The sequence below is a fragment of the Lissotriton vulgaris genome, chromosome 2_2 (assembly GCF_964263255.1).
Source record: "Lissotriton vulgaris chromosome 2_2, aLisVul1.2, whole genome shotgun sequence".
In the NCBI taxonomy this organism is placed as follows: domain Eukaryota; kingdom Metazoa; phylum Chordata; class Amphibia; order Caudata; family Salamandridae; genus Lissotriton; species Lissotriton vulgaris.
In genome coordinates, this window is record NC_141688.1 from 9,165,921 (window position 1) to 9,180,161 (window position 14,241).

Here is a 14,241-nt window from a genome sequence, read left to right on the forward strand (position 1 = left end):
GGAGCACGGGCTCAACTATGACCCAGAACTACAATTTTTCTTGGGGGATTAAAGCACCCACTTTCTTCCACCCTGTGGGATCCACTCATCACGGTACAGACTTTACATTCCTTCAAACAGCAACATAGTAAACCTGATCATCATCTATCGGTTTTCTCTGAATTGGTTTAACCTACCATTACTGTTATAAATGTTTTATTTACTATATACTGCTATGTATAAACGTTTGATATATTTTTCATGTATATAAGTTTTGAATGTATTTTGTATAACAATTTTAGGAATGATACGATCGTGATCGGACATGATCACTACAGTCTTATGATATATGAAGTCACAAATGGGCTTGTCGACAGGGCACCCTCACCCAAAGTCAACCCCTCTTTGTAGGCTACACTCACGACGGCTCACTGGCTCACCAATGCGTCACACAATTTCGACTCCTCTCGTTCTTTATCTCGATCCGCATGTGAACTAAAAAACTCAAGAAGTACACTGTCTGCTACAATATACTTTTTTGTCCATAATGAATTATTAATCTGTCGAGGTATCAATAACCGCCATTACACTGTGACTATTAACATTTAAGGTTGACACATTAATTGTCTACCGCCTTTTATTCTCGATAAATACAAACAATGAGTTAAACGAGTGCCACTCTTTCACAGAGCGGCACAATACCACAGGAAGCGATCATTACTAATTTTTACTCCTCAAACATGGTTGCCATCATAATCATGGTCACAGTCTAGTTTTTCACAAACTCTTCTGTTAAATGGGCTTCCTCCTTCCGGTCACGTGTCCGTTTCTCGGAACACGGCAACCGGGAAATACAAGAGGAGGGTAACCATTTTTCTGGTGAGTCTAAAGAACCACTTTTGTGGCTTCTAACTATGGTAGATTAAGAGATCGTATGTATACGATCGCATTAACTTGGACACAGCATCTACCAAGCTGGTCCTAACTTCGCCTCTCTTTTGACCGCCCCCATGTTTATTTACTCTCTCTGACACAGAACGAATCTTTCGTACGTGAAACGCAACCGTTTTGCGGTGCCAAGAGATGGATCCCCTCCCGGTACGGCTTAATACATACACGTACAGGTAAGGTACAGTCATTTTCTTACCTTACTATAGATAGACCATCGTTACAAAAAGGAGAACTATTGTTAACCATTTATGGAGCACACTTAACACTCGAAATATATGTTTTTTACACACAGTGTGAATTTTGTGAAAGCCCGCTCGACTTGGCGGGTGGAACACTGACAGAGGAACATACCCACGTTCCTAGGACCAAAAGCGAAACACTACAAATAAATTCATTTGAATATCGATAATATCTACACACTGGTAAGCTTACTCTCTCAATCCTCCTTTCTCACCACATCGGCGCCTGAAGCACTTTGCCCCTTTCTTATGCTTTCCTGCCCCTCTTTTCTCAAAACAGAACATTCCAACGGGACAAAATCTTTTCTAATTTCAACCTACCAACACGGGGGTTGAGCCACAAGGTATGCAATTTCCGCTCCTTCTGTGATAAATCTTTTCACTCAACCATAGGCACCTGAAGCACCATAGACTTCATTCTTAGTGCACACACCTTAAAATAACATGAATTCACAGACCAATGCACACTTTGTTTTTTACGAACTAGCGGCACTTTTTTCACTTTGAGATTTTCTCGTGTAGGATCGCCGTGTGCATGTCACACGTGAGAATATTTATTTAGAGTCACAACTTCGTGTTTTATCACCAATTTGCTATCAACTAAATGTATTCATAAGGATTATTGTGTGAGCATGCTTAAACATGCAAGAACCGACACCTATCACAATCACAACTTGTGGGAGGCCAACGGCACCTTAGAAATACACGTGTGAATCACCTTTGTCACCAATACAATGTTAAAAAGTATGTGATAAATATGGATGAAACCTATACACACGTTATTTTCTATTGTCAGCCCTGAAGAGTCGTGTTGACTCACCATAACACGACGAAACACGTGTCGGCTGACTGTGGATTATTTCTTCGATTGTGGACTCATTAAACCATCAACCCTAAAAGAAAAATACCCAAGAATCTGCATCTGTTTATTCTATTCTCTCATGTTATACATGAACATTCCTGTTTATACCTTGCTGTGTGTGCGAGAGCATTGCTGTTTTATATATTGTAAATATACCCTAGTATATTTGCTTCATGGCTCATAATGTATTGACATTATTAGTTAAACGTATAGGTGCTACTTGCAATGTCACTTTAGTACATTTCTGCAGTTGCAAAGCACTGTAATTTGTCAGTTAGCACCTGCAAAAACTCTTTGCACATCTGCTCACCTCCGTTGTTCCATGCAGTCCATCTGAGCAATGGAAGGATAAGTGAGTGAGATGAGATTCTGAATTCTAAAGTTTAGCACATGTGGAAATCTTTGTCCCAGGCTCATTAACCTATCCAACTACCGCTTCACTAAACTATTTGCAGCCCTGCTTCTGCGTGAGTACTCTCCTCCTAAACAAGTACAGCTGCCCTACTGAACATTGTGTGTGCAGAGACAAGGCCGGACTTGCTGTAGCTGGCATCAGGCCTTTTCCCAGTGAGCCCGGAAGGGTGGGCGCCAGGTTTGTTCCTGGGGGCAGGTTTTGTAACTGCATGCCAGTTTATCGCTGAGCTGAGGGACCCTGGGGCAGATTTACTACTTCTTGCGCATCTCTGCTAATCAGCAGGGATGCACCAGAAGAGTTGCAACGCATCTGCCCACCAGTGCGCCACCACTGATGCGCCACATTTACAAAGTGGTGCACCGTGGTGCACGGATGGGCAGATGCGTGTCGCATTCCCCAACGGAAAGGCGGTGCATTGCTGGAGATGCGTCGCAAGCGCGACACATCTCCTGCAGGGCTCGGGCGCCCCTGTGGCTAACATGCTGAGTCAATCCTTACGCCTGCTTCAAGCAGGCGCAAGGTTTTGACGCAGCATGGCCATAAAAGTGACTGAGTGAAATCTTGTAGATTTCACTCAGCCACTTTTGCGAAGCGTTCCTGCGCCGGAACGCCCCCCCCCCCTCTTGCTGGCACGCCCACATGTGGCGCAGGGCTTTACAATGTGACACATCTCCCTAGATGCGCCACGTTGTAAATACCCAGCAGCATGGCGCTGGTTTTGCACTGTCGCTGCGTCACAAAAGTGACTCAACAGCAGCGCAATTGTGCCGTGAGGGGCTTGTAAATCTGCCCACTGTGTTTTGCAAATTGTTATGGGTTTTAAAGCTTCCCCTGCCTCCAGCAGTTTTCAGGCAACAATAACAATGTTAGAATAACTCTGGTGAATACTGGTACTGCTTGAGAAGGATTGGAGTTTTGTCTAATGGCAGTTCTGACTTAAAGTAGCACAGAGGAATAACAGGCCTGCTGCAAAGAACGTGTAGCATGCAGACCAGTCTTTCATTATCTTAAGGTTGCTAATACGTGATTGTTTAATTAGAATTAAATTATTAGCTAAGCCAACTGTTGTACTTATGTTATTAGCCCTTTCTCTATGTTACCTGTTCCCTTGCCCCTTTAGAACCTCATTGGCGAGCGTTCCTTGTTGTTTTTCAAGTAAACGTTCTTAACTGGTCAGTTACTCCCTGGTCAGCTGTGAAGTGTCCATTATGCTGCCGGCTCCACTAAATAAAGACAACGTTACTTACCTGCTTGGAGCATCATAGCGACTTCATTTACAACAGATTTTGGCGATCATCTTTAGGCGCTGACCAGAAGGGAATACAAGACTTCATGCTCTGCACCGTGAAAAAGCCGATCGGAGTCCAGCAGCGGACACCTCGGACCACACACAAAAGCATCAAGTTTCGACCCATCGGCTTCACCCCTCACTGAACACGTCAAGGAATCGGGGGGAAAGAGTTAACCCAAATGTTTTCTGCATCAACCCGACGGATCCCGCCCACAACGCCAACATCCATTGACGACACATGTAGCCTGCCACATGTCATGCCAGACATCCCATGCTTTAACACAATGCCTAGTGGCAATATTGGGGGTAGTGGTTCGTGTTTACGCTTTACACAATTCCATGTTCCTGCCTTTCATGCATGATGTCCTGAGGGAGGCACCCTCGGCGGCCATCTTTGTGCAACCCCCACAAAGCACTTCCAGTTTGCACACGAAGCAAGCCATTTCTAGTCGAGTATTCCTGCAACTGGCTACTATTTCTCTTCAAGACCTGCGTGTTCTCCAATGGTGACACGCACACCACAGGTGTTCATTTGCATGTATATTCTTCCGTTCAATGCGGTGATTGTCTGCACGCTCTTCGGTGACACACACACCTCTAATAGTTGTTTGCGTGTTACCTCTTCAAATTCTTCAAGTGTGTGTGCCGTGATACAATCACCTAACCCTGCACACTGTCTTGCTTGCGCATATCAGATAATACAGAATCTTCCACACGGTAGTCCAAATCCACGAGGCGAAGCAGAAGTCGTATCACAAAACAAACAACACCTTTAGAAAAGGGTTTTATTTTACAAAATGCAAGGACTCTCTCTTTTAGAATAAGGCTTGGGGTTTTATTTTACACAATGCTCTCTAACAGAAAGGCTTTCCCAGATACCAAATGCACTAGATTCAAATACACAAAGAGATATATATGTTCATATGCAAGCAATAATAACACACTTGGTAAATATAATGCATGAATAATAGTGATGAATAAACAAGCAGCAAATAATATGAAATAAGACTCAGGCAAATATACTGGACGTCTTGCAAGAGATCAGAAAGATAGATATAGATATAGACATCAGATAATTACTTTGGATGTGCACCTCAACTCACTCTTACATCACAAAGAACACGTCTCCAATGATCAAAGCCACTGGCCCAACATCACAATAGCAATAACCAAAACTCAATATATCACCTGGTGCAAATACCGCATCTCACCCACTCCTGACTAGGGAAGTTAAAACAGCCAGGGTTTTAGAGCCTCAGCAACCAGGGTTCCACTCTCTGAGGTAGACGCATCCGCCCCCATTCAGATACCAAACTCACAGTTTTCGAGTCAGCAACCCTCAGCTTTAAACACACTAGAAGGTTTGGGAAAGACCTCCCCCCGGGCCAGAGGAATCTTACCAGAACTGGCCAGGTTCCAAGCAAGCATCCCCATGGCAGGAAGGAGCTTTCACGTCCCCTTCTCCAAATCTTGCATGTTCCAGCCTTTATCTTGATGAAGCTCACAAAGACTTCCGGGTACATAAACAACCTCTCACAAAACAAAAAGACCTTGAACCTGATTAACCAAAACAAATTGCAAGCACTGCTGTGCACTTAGAAAAGCTGTAGCAAGGCAAAGTCAGGAAAAAGGATGACATGAGGCCATGTCAAAGCCAATAGTAAGAACTTCATAATTCTTATCAATGCACAACACAATGCACAATTGTGACAACTGCTTATAGATTCATATACTTCATCTCTCAATGTACAACATCGAGCACATGTGTGCATCACTGCCCACAACACTGCACTTCGACACCAAAGAGTACATTCCACACCTCTCTCTCCATTTCATGCTTTCAAATACACATCCCACACGTTCTGTTCTTGGCAAGGCTGTCTACTCCGTGACAGCTCCCACTGAAAGACCGCAAGATTACAAGAACGAGAAGCAAGGCATATGAAGGACCGTTGTGCATCCAGGCTAGGATGAAATAACACACTAAAATCAGTTAAAATAATGGTAGTCAAAGGTCATCACTGAGTGCCAAACCACAAGAGTGCCTCTAGCACTACACGCACCCACTTCAGAGAAGCACACACCTCTCTTCAGTGACAGCAATTATTCCCAAACTACCTTTAGCCTCTAGTAATACTGTCTGTAGTCATGTTTGCACCCCAATTATCACTTGTGCCACCTCCTCATTTTTTACAGCAAACAGGGCTTCCTCCCATACTTTGGGAAGATTGGGTTATCATTTTTGAAAATCATCTAGATGCCCTAGATGGCCACGAGTTTAGTTCTAAAAGAAAGAAGGCATTGTTAATTAGCAGCTTGGCTAAGTAGGGTCAGCATATTTTTAATACCTCCCTCAAGCCTTACAAGCAAGCCTTACAAGCAAATGGGGAACCTGTGCCAGATGAGTATAAAGAAGCTGTGTTAAGACTAGAGGCAACATGTGCAAAAGAGAACTTTGTAATGTGTCATTATAAATGTTATACCCACCACCAAAGAAGCGAAGAATCTATTGATGAGTTTGTAGCTAGGTTAAGAGAACTTTCATCAAGTGCAAATTTGGCACTAAGGCTAATGAATTGTCCAGTGTAACAAAAAATAAAAATCAAGAAAGGTTGTGGGCGGCCAAACACCCCTTGTTAAAAGTTGCCATCGACTTGGCCTAGGTAATAGAACAGTTTGAGTGTTGCATGAAAGAGCTAGACAAACGCAAGCACAGCCATGACTTTGCCGAAATATCTGAGAATTACACTTGTGAAGAGAGTGAACATGGGGATGACGACACTGGCATAGCATTAGTTAAAAACATGAGCAAATTCTGCGGCAAGAAAAGCACTAGTAATAGAATTGCTGCAACGTTGTGCTCCAGGTGTTATAGTAGTGGGCATGCATCTGACTCTAAATTTTGTTTTGCCACAAACAAAGAATGTCTGTAGTGTGGGCCCTTGGGCATTTCACCAGTATGTGTAAAACTAGAACGTGTGGTAGGGTAGTATTAGTACAGCATAACATTGAAAAGTGAGAATATTGACAGAGTGCTTATTGTTGATGATGATGAGGACCTTTCCGACAACCACAGAAGGAGGAATAGACCAAGGGCCATGTTCTTTGTAGATGGCAGGAATGTTTCCTTAATTGTGGACACTGGGTCCAGATACATCATTATCCCAAGGAAGATCTTTGAGAATGAGTGGAAAGGGAGAGCGTTACTACCTAAGGACATCTCACCACACAACCCCCCTGGACGGACCACCACTCCGTACACTTCCATGTCTACAAACCCACCGCCCCCAAACCGGAACCCTGCCTCTCATGAAGGAACTAGAGCAACGTCACCGAGAAGCAGCTCAACTCCACCCTCAACTGTGATGCCCACTCCACCTCGACCAACGCCAACCTCGCAGCCAAAGAACTTCACAGATGGATCATCAACTACGCAGACAAGCTTGCACCCCTACGTAACCCCAACAGACAGTGCCCCAGAAAGGCCACCTGGTTAACTGCCACCCTCCAAGAATCCAGATGCACCTGCTCGAGAAGAATTGGAGAAACAGCAAATTCTAGGAAGAACGCACCAACTACAAGAACACCATGACAGAATACCAACAACGAATCAGATCCACTTAAAGGACCTTCATCCAGAACAAGATACGCGCCAACTCCAGCAACTCGAAGGAACTCTTCAGCTTCATCCAGGAGTTCACCAAACCCCCCAGCGAAACCACGGACATCGCCCCCCAGGACCTCTGCAACAAGCTTGGATCCTACTTCCATCTGAAAATCACGAGCCTCTACGACAACTTCAACGGCCAGACACCTAACTCCAAAACCACTCCCCCATGCAGCAACGCCACCCAGCCCACCATCTCTCCTTGGACCCCAGTCACCACCGAAGACACCGCAGTGACCATGAAAGACATCCACTCAGAGGCCCCACGGACTCCTGCCCCTGCACATCTTCCACTGAGCCGCTGCCGCCATAGCACCGGAACTACGATGCACCATCAACGCCACCTTCAAAACTGGCACTTTCCCCGATGACTGGAAATGCGCAGAAGTCAGACCCCTACTCAAAAAGCCCTCAGCAGATCCTACGGACCTCGAAAACAACCAACCCATCTCCCTCCTCTCCTTGGTGGCCAAAGTCACAGAGAAGACAGTCAACGGCAAACTAAATTCATTGAAGAAAACTCCATCCTAGACCCCTCCCAATCCGGATTCGGCAGCAACCACAGCACCACACTCCACACCCCTAAAGATGACATCTGCACCCTTCTCGACCAAGGACACACCACTGCCCTGATCCTACTCGACCTTTCTGCAGCCTTCGACACCATCTCCCACCGCACACTTAACGCAAGACTCCACAAGGCCCTCATACAGGGAACCACCCTCGACTGGCTTTGCTCCTCCCTCAGTGGCAGAACCCAAAGAATCAAACTTCCACCCTTCCTCTCCAAATCCACATAGATCAACTGTGGAGTACCCCAAGGATCATCGCTCAGCCTTATGCTTTTCAGCATCTCCATAGTCCCCCTCGCCACCATCGTCAGACTCATAGGCAAGTGTACCCCAGGTTGTGAGAGGAAAGGAAAGGTAGTGCAAAGTGAGGATAAGTAGTAGCAAATCTTTGTACAATATAAAGTGTGATAAAGGTTCAGTAGTTTATAAAACAGTACATAATTCGCCCTGGCTTCAAATGTGAGCCAGTTATACAAGAAGACAAGCAATAGTTCATAACATTCTCATGTGACAACATGCTCACAGCGCTTCTACATGTATTAGATTTATTGTTAGCGCAATCCGTTGGTTGGATAGAAACAAAGTTAACGTTTCAACCCCTAATGGATTGTAGGCGACAGTTTCTGCCTTAAAACGGGGTCTTTATCAGGACGTGGGGGTGGGGATTCGCGAAGGGGCAAACGATTCTAAAGGAAAATGAATAATAATGAATGGATTACTCAAAAAAAGTGCCTTAATCACACAACAATTAGGAAAACCCGAAAGGTATTTACCATGGGGAGGACATTGAAGAATTTGGGCCGGGAGGATGAAAATCCGAAGTAGCGCTGGACAATCTAAAACAAAAAAGACACTCATGGTATCTCAAGGTCTCACTACTGAGTACAAATGCCAAGAATCACAGCTTCAATCAAGCATTTACTCACTGTTTTATAACAAATAAAATCACCAAGCACATGAATTACTGAGGTGATGTCATCATAACAATGAAGATTGCATTCTATGGAAAACGGAGAAATAAAGTGGCCCCAGAAACATAATCAGTGATATAAATGAGGGCTGTGATACATATATTAGTCGTTGAACAGCCACTGGTTGCTCACATTTCTGAAGATAAAATCTTTCAAGTTGATGAACACGAGCCGCTCACAAACTCAGCATCCACTGAAACAAAAATAGAAAGAGCTACAACCACCACACGGCCAAACAAATCTACAGTATGGTATTCACACAGGGGGACCACACCCCAAAACGATACAGTCGAGCGGAGCACCCTCATACCTTGCAAAACGGCCGCGACGCGGCCTGTCCGTAGTCGTATTCACCTTCACAATGCGCTTAACCCAACAAAGCTGTTTGGGCCAGTATTAAGAAACCGCCGTCAGGATAGCGTGCACACAATCATGCGTAATGCGTGTGAGGCACCAGAGAGGAAAGACTATGTCCCGGGATCATGGCCAAAACAATAGAAATGACTTGATCAAAAACAATGTTATCTCCATTAATGAAGCGCATTTGGGCGAAGGATGTGGATGAAGTATCAACACAATATTAAGGCGTGCACCATGTAAAAAAAGGATTTATGTTCGGGCGTGGGGCTCAATGGGAATAGCATGGGTAAGTCACTAGTCACGATGCCCGTCTTAACCCATGGGCGGAGGCAACAAACCACTTAACATTGCAGTGCTATTATTCTGAATGAGTATATGACAGACAATCATGATGCTGCATGGTGGGTGATTGTTGATGTTAAATGGGTCAAGCCTCAATCATCAATTATACTGAATATGAGCGCGTACCTCCCCGGCACGGGGGTAGAGGTGTCAACATTAATTATCCACAATGCTCAAACTTAGGATCGCATCCCACACTTTGATGACCATATTACCAACATGCACAAGAAACGCGTACCTCCCCGGCACGGGGGTTCAGACGCTGACATTTACATAGGTCACAGTATTGTCTATATTACCCATCTGTGTGCAACAACGCGTACCTCTCAAACATGAGGGTAAAGGCGTTATAGAGTAGAGTGGGTAGCGTCTGTGTATGTGAAAATGTGGGAAAAGCTGTTAATGATGATCTGCAAATGTGTAAGTGAACATTAACGGAGCCATCTCAAAGGCACATTACATAGGAATTGAGTTGGGAGCCAAAACAGCGGTCTATCAAGACCAGATCATAATTCATCGTATCAAAGTGGCTAACTGGGCATGGCTGCCCTCGACTTCATTGAGACCGTTATCAATGAAGTAAAAAAAGGCCATCCATTTGGACTCACAGACATTTAGAATCGTGGTTATGTCACTGCCCCTTGGGCCGAGTGTTACTCTTTCAAGTGCAATCCATTTCATGCTCTCGGGTGCATGTCCACACCTCTTGAAATGTTCTACTCCTGGTGCACCTGCTACCTCGCAGCGAATCCGGCTGCAGTGCTGTAGTATTCTGGACTTCACTTTTTGTTGTGTCTGACCCACATATATCAGTTCGCATGTGCATTTTATCACATAAATCACATTGGTACTGTTGCAGTTCGTATGTGACTTAAGGACCACCATTCGTTCTTTATGTATGAATTCCTTAGTTTACATCGTAGTGTGGCACGCTTTACATGATCCATATCGATGGTGCCCCAGAATCGGTGGAAGATTCCATAGGGACAGTACTGTTGGAGGTTGTTCTACATCCAGAAAAGATTGGGCTACCATATCCCTGATGTTTTTGGCTCTCCTGAAAGAATGAAGGGGGGATTGCTTTGCTGAATGTCATCAGATATCAATTGCCAGTGTCTGTTTATGATTTGTTTTGATGGCATTACTCTGTGTGGAGAAGGTCGTCACACAGATCATCCGTTTGGTCAGAGGATCAACACGCTCTTTGGGCTGTAGGAGACTCTCATATGGATTGTACCACGCACGCTTGCGTGCTCTTTTTATCAACCTTCCTGGGTAGCCACATTCCAAGAGGCGATCTTTCAACTCTTGTGATTCATGCACATAATCCATCTTCAAAGAGCAGTTTCTGCGAATACGCAAACACTGCCCAAAGGGTAAATTATCCCGCAATCCCCGTGGGTGATGGCTGTTATATTGTAGAAGGGAGTTACATTCCGCCGGTTTCCTGTAGAGTGTCGTAAGCAATGAGTTGTTCTCCACGAAAATCGTTATATCCAGGAAATCGATGAACTGAATATTGGGACTCCTTTTGTTCAGCCACAGATGAAACTTAGACAGGTCCTCAGTGCTCCCTGTCCATAATTAGCAGGACATCGTCAATTTAGCGGACCCATAGGTCCACATTTCCTCCATATCGGTTTATGTTGTCAAAGAAGTATTTCTTTTCAAAATCATCCATATAAATTATTGCCAAATCTGGGGCAAAAGTTGCCCCCATGGCAACTCCTTTGGTCTGTAAAAAGAAATCATTTTGAAAAATGATTTTTTTTTCATCATAGCCAGTTTGAGTAAATCTAAAATAAACTCAGTTGGAACGGGAACAGGTGCTGTCCTTTGGTCAAGTATTATTTTCATAACCTCTAAGGCCTCTAATTGTGGTATACTAATGTACAATGACACTATGTCACACGTGACCAGTAGTTGTTTGGTGGGATCAAAGTGTCGTCCATCAACTAGATTGATTGTCTGCGTGGTGTTGCGTTAGTAGGTTCGTGTATTCTCTGCAATTGGTTTCAGGAAATGATCGATGTATTTGCAAAGTGGCTCCAGCATTGAACCACACCCGAGACAATCGGTCTCCCGGGAGAGTTAGACATATTTTTATGCACTTTGGGGAGTGTATAAATGGTAGGCAGGTGTGGATGACTCTGGTTAAGAAATGTAAATTCTTGTTCTGTGATGAAACCCTCATCCCTACCTCATTCAGTTGTCTGTATATCTCCTCCTTGTATTTAGACACACCTCGCACTACGATGGCACCACCCTTGTCCGTGGGTTTGATCACCACTTCCTTCGTGTCTTTCAAGGTATTCAGGGCAGTCCTTTCAGCCTTGCTTAGATTGAATTTGGTGTACCTGTGTCCATCCAATAATTTCTCCACATCTCAAGATACTACACTCTCATAAACTATGATTTTGCTAGTCATAGCATAAGTGGGTGGAAAGAAACTGGACGGTGTCCTCAGGCCAGTGATCGATGTGCGTTGTTGCGTGGTGGAGTTTCTGAAATAGTAACGCAGTCTAATCTTGCGAAAAAATCTGTACAGTTGCGTTTTCAATGCAAATTTATTGGGGATAGCCGTTGGAACATATGATAGCCCCTTACTAAGCACTTTGATTTCATCCTTGCTCAGAGCTAGGGTTGAGATATTCACCACTGGGTTGGTCAGCACACTCAACAGGAAACCGGCGGAATGTAACTCCCTTCTACAATATAACAGCCATCACCCACGGGGATTGCAGGATAATTTACCCTTTGGGCAGTTTTTGCGTATTCGCAGAAACTGCTCTTTGAAGATGGATTGCATGCGTGAATCACAAGAGTTGAAAGATCGCCTCTTGGAACCTGGCTACCCAGGGAGGTTGATAAAAAGAGCACGCAAGCGTGCATGGTACAATCCATGTGAGAGTCTCCTACAGCCCAGAGAGCGTGTTGATCCTCTGACCAAACAGATGATATGTGTGAAGATCTTCTCCACACAGAGTAATGCCATCAAAAAAATCATAAACAGATATTGGGGATTGATATCTGATAACATTCAGCAAACAAATCCCCCCTTCATTCTTTCAGGAGAGCCAAAAACATCAGGGATATGGTAGTCCACTCTTTCTGGATGTAGAACAACCTCCAACAGTACTGTCCCTATGGAATCTTCCACCGATTCTGGGGCACCATCGATGTGGATCATGTAAAGCGTGCAACACTACGATGCAAACTAAGGAATTCATACATAAAGAACGAACAGTGGTCCTTAAGTCACATACGAACTGCAACAGTACCAATGTGGTTTATGTGATAAAATGCCCATTTAAACTGATATATGTGGGTCAGACACAACAAAAAGTGAAGTCCAGGATACTCCAGCACTGCAGCCGGATCCGCTGCGAGGTTGCAGGTGCACCACTAGTAGAACATTTCAAGAGGTGTGGACATGCACACGAGAGCATAAAATGGATTGCACTTGAAAGAGTAACACTCGGCCCAAGGGGCGGTGACATAACCATGATTCTAAATATCCGTGAGTCCAAATGGATGGCCTTTTTTGACTTCATTGACAACCGTCTCAATGAAGTCGAGGGCAGCCATGCCCAATTAGCCACTTTGATGCGATGAATCATGATCTGGTCTTGATCGCACAGTTAGACCGCTGTTTTGGCTCCCAACTCAATCCCTATGTAATGTGCCTTTGAAATGGCTCCGTTAATGTTCACTTACACATTTGCAGACCATCATTAACAGCTCTTCCCACATTTTAACATACACAGAAGCTACCCACTCCACTCTATAACGCCTTTACCCTCATGTTTGAGAGGTACGCGTTGTTGCACACAGATGAGTAATATAGACAATACTGTGACCTATGTAAATGTCAGCGCCTGTACCCCCGTGCCGGGGAGGTACGCGTTTCTTGTGCATGTTGGTAACATGGTAATCTAAGTGTGGGATGTGATCCTAAGTTTGGGCATTGTGGATAATTAATGTTGGCGCCTATACCCCCGTGCCGGGGAGGTACGCGCTCATATTCAGTATATATGATGATTGAAGGTTGACCCATTTAACATCAACAATCACCCACCATGCAGCATGATGATTGTCTGTCATATACTCATTCAGAATAATAGCACTGCAATGTTAAGTGGTTTGCTGCCTCCCCCCATGGGTTAAGACGGGCATCGTGACTTGTGACTTACCCATGCTATTCCCATTGAGCCCCACGCCCGAACATAAATCCTTTTTTTACATGGTGCACGCCTTAATATTGTGTTCATACTTCATCCACATCCTTTGCCCAAATGCGCTTCATTAATGGAGATAACATTGTTTTTTATCAAGTCATTTCTTTTGTTTTGGCCATGATCCCGGGACATAGTCTTTCCTCTCTGGTGCCTGACACGCGTTACGCCTGATTACGTGCACGCTTTCCCGACGGCGGTTTCTTAATACCGGCCGAACCGCTTTGTCGGGTTAAGCGCATTGTGAAGGTGAACACGACTACGGACAGGCCGCATCGCGGCCGTTTTGCAAGGTATGAGGGAGCTCCGCTCAACTTTATCGTTTTGGGGTGTAGTCCCCCCGTGTGAATACCAGAT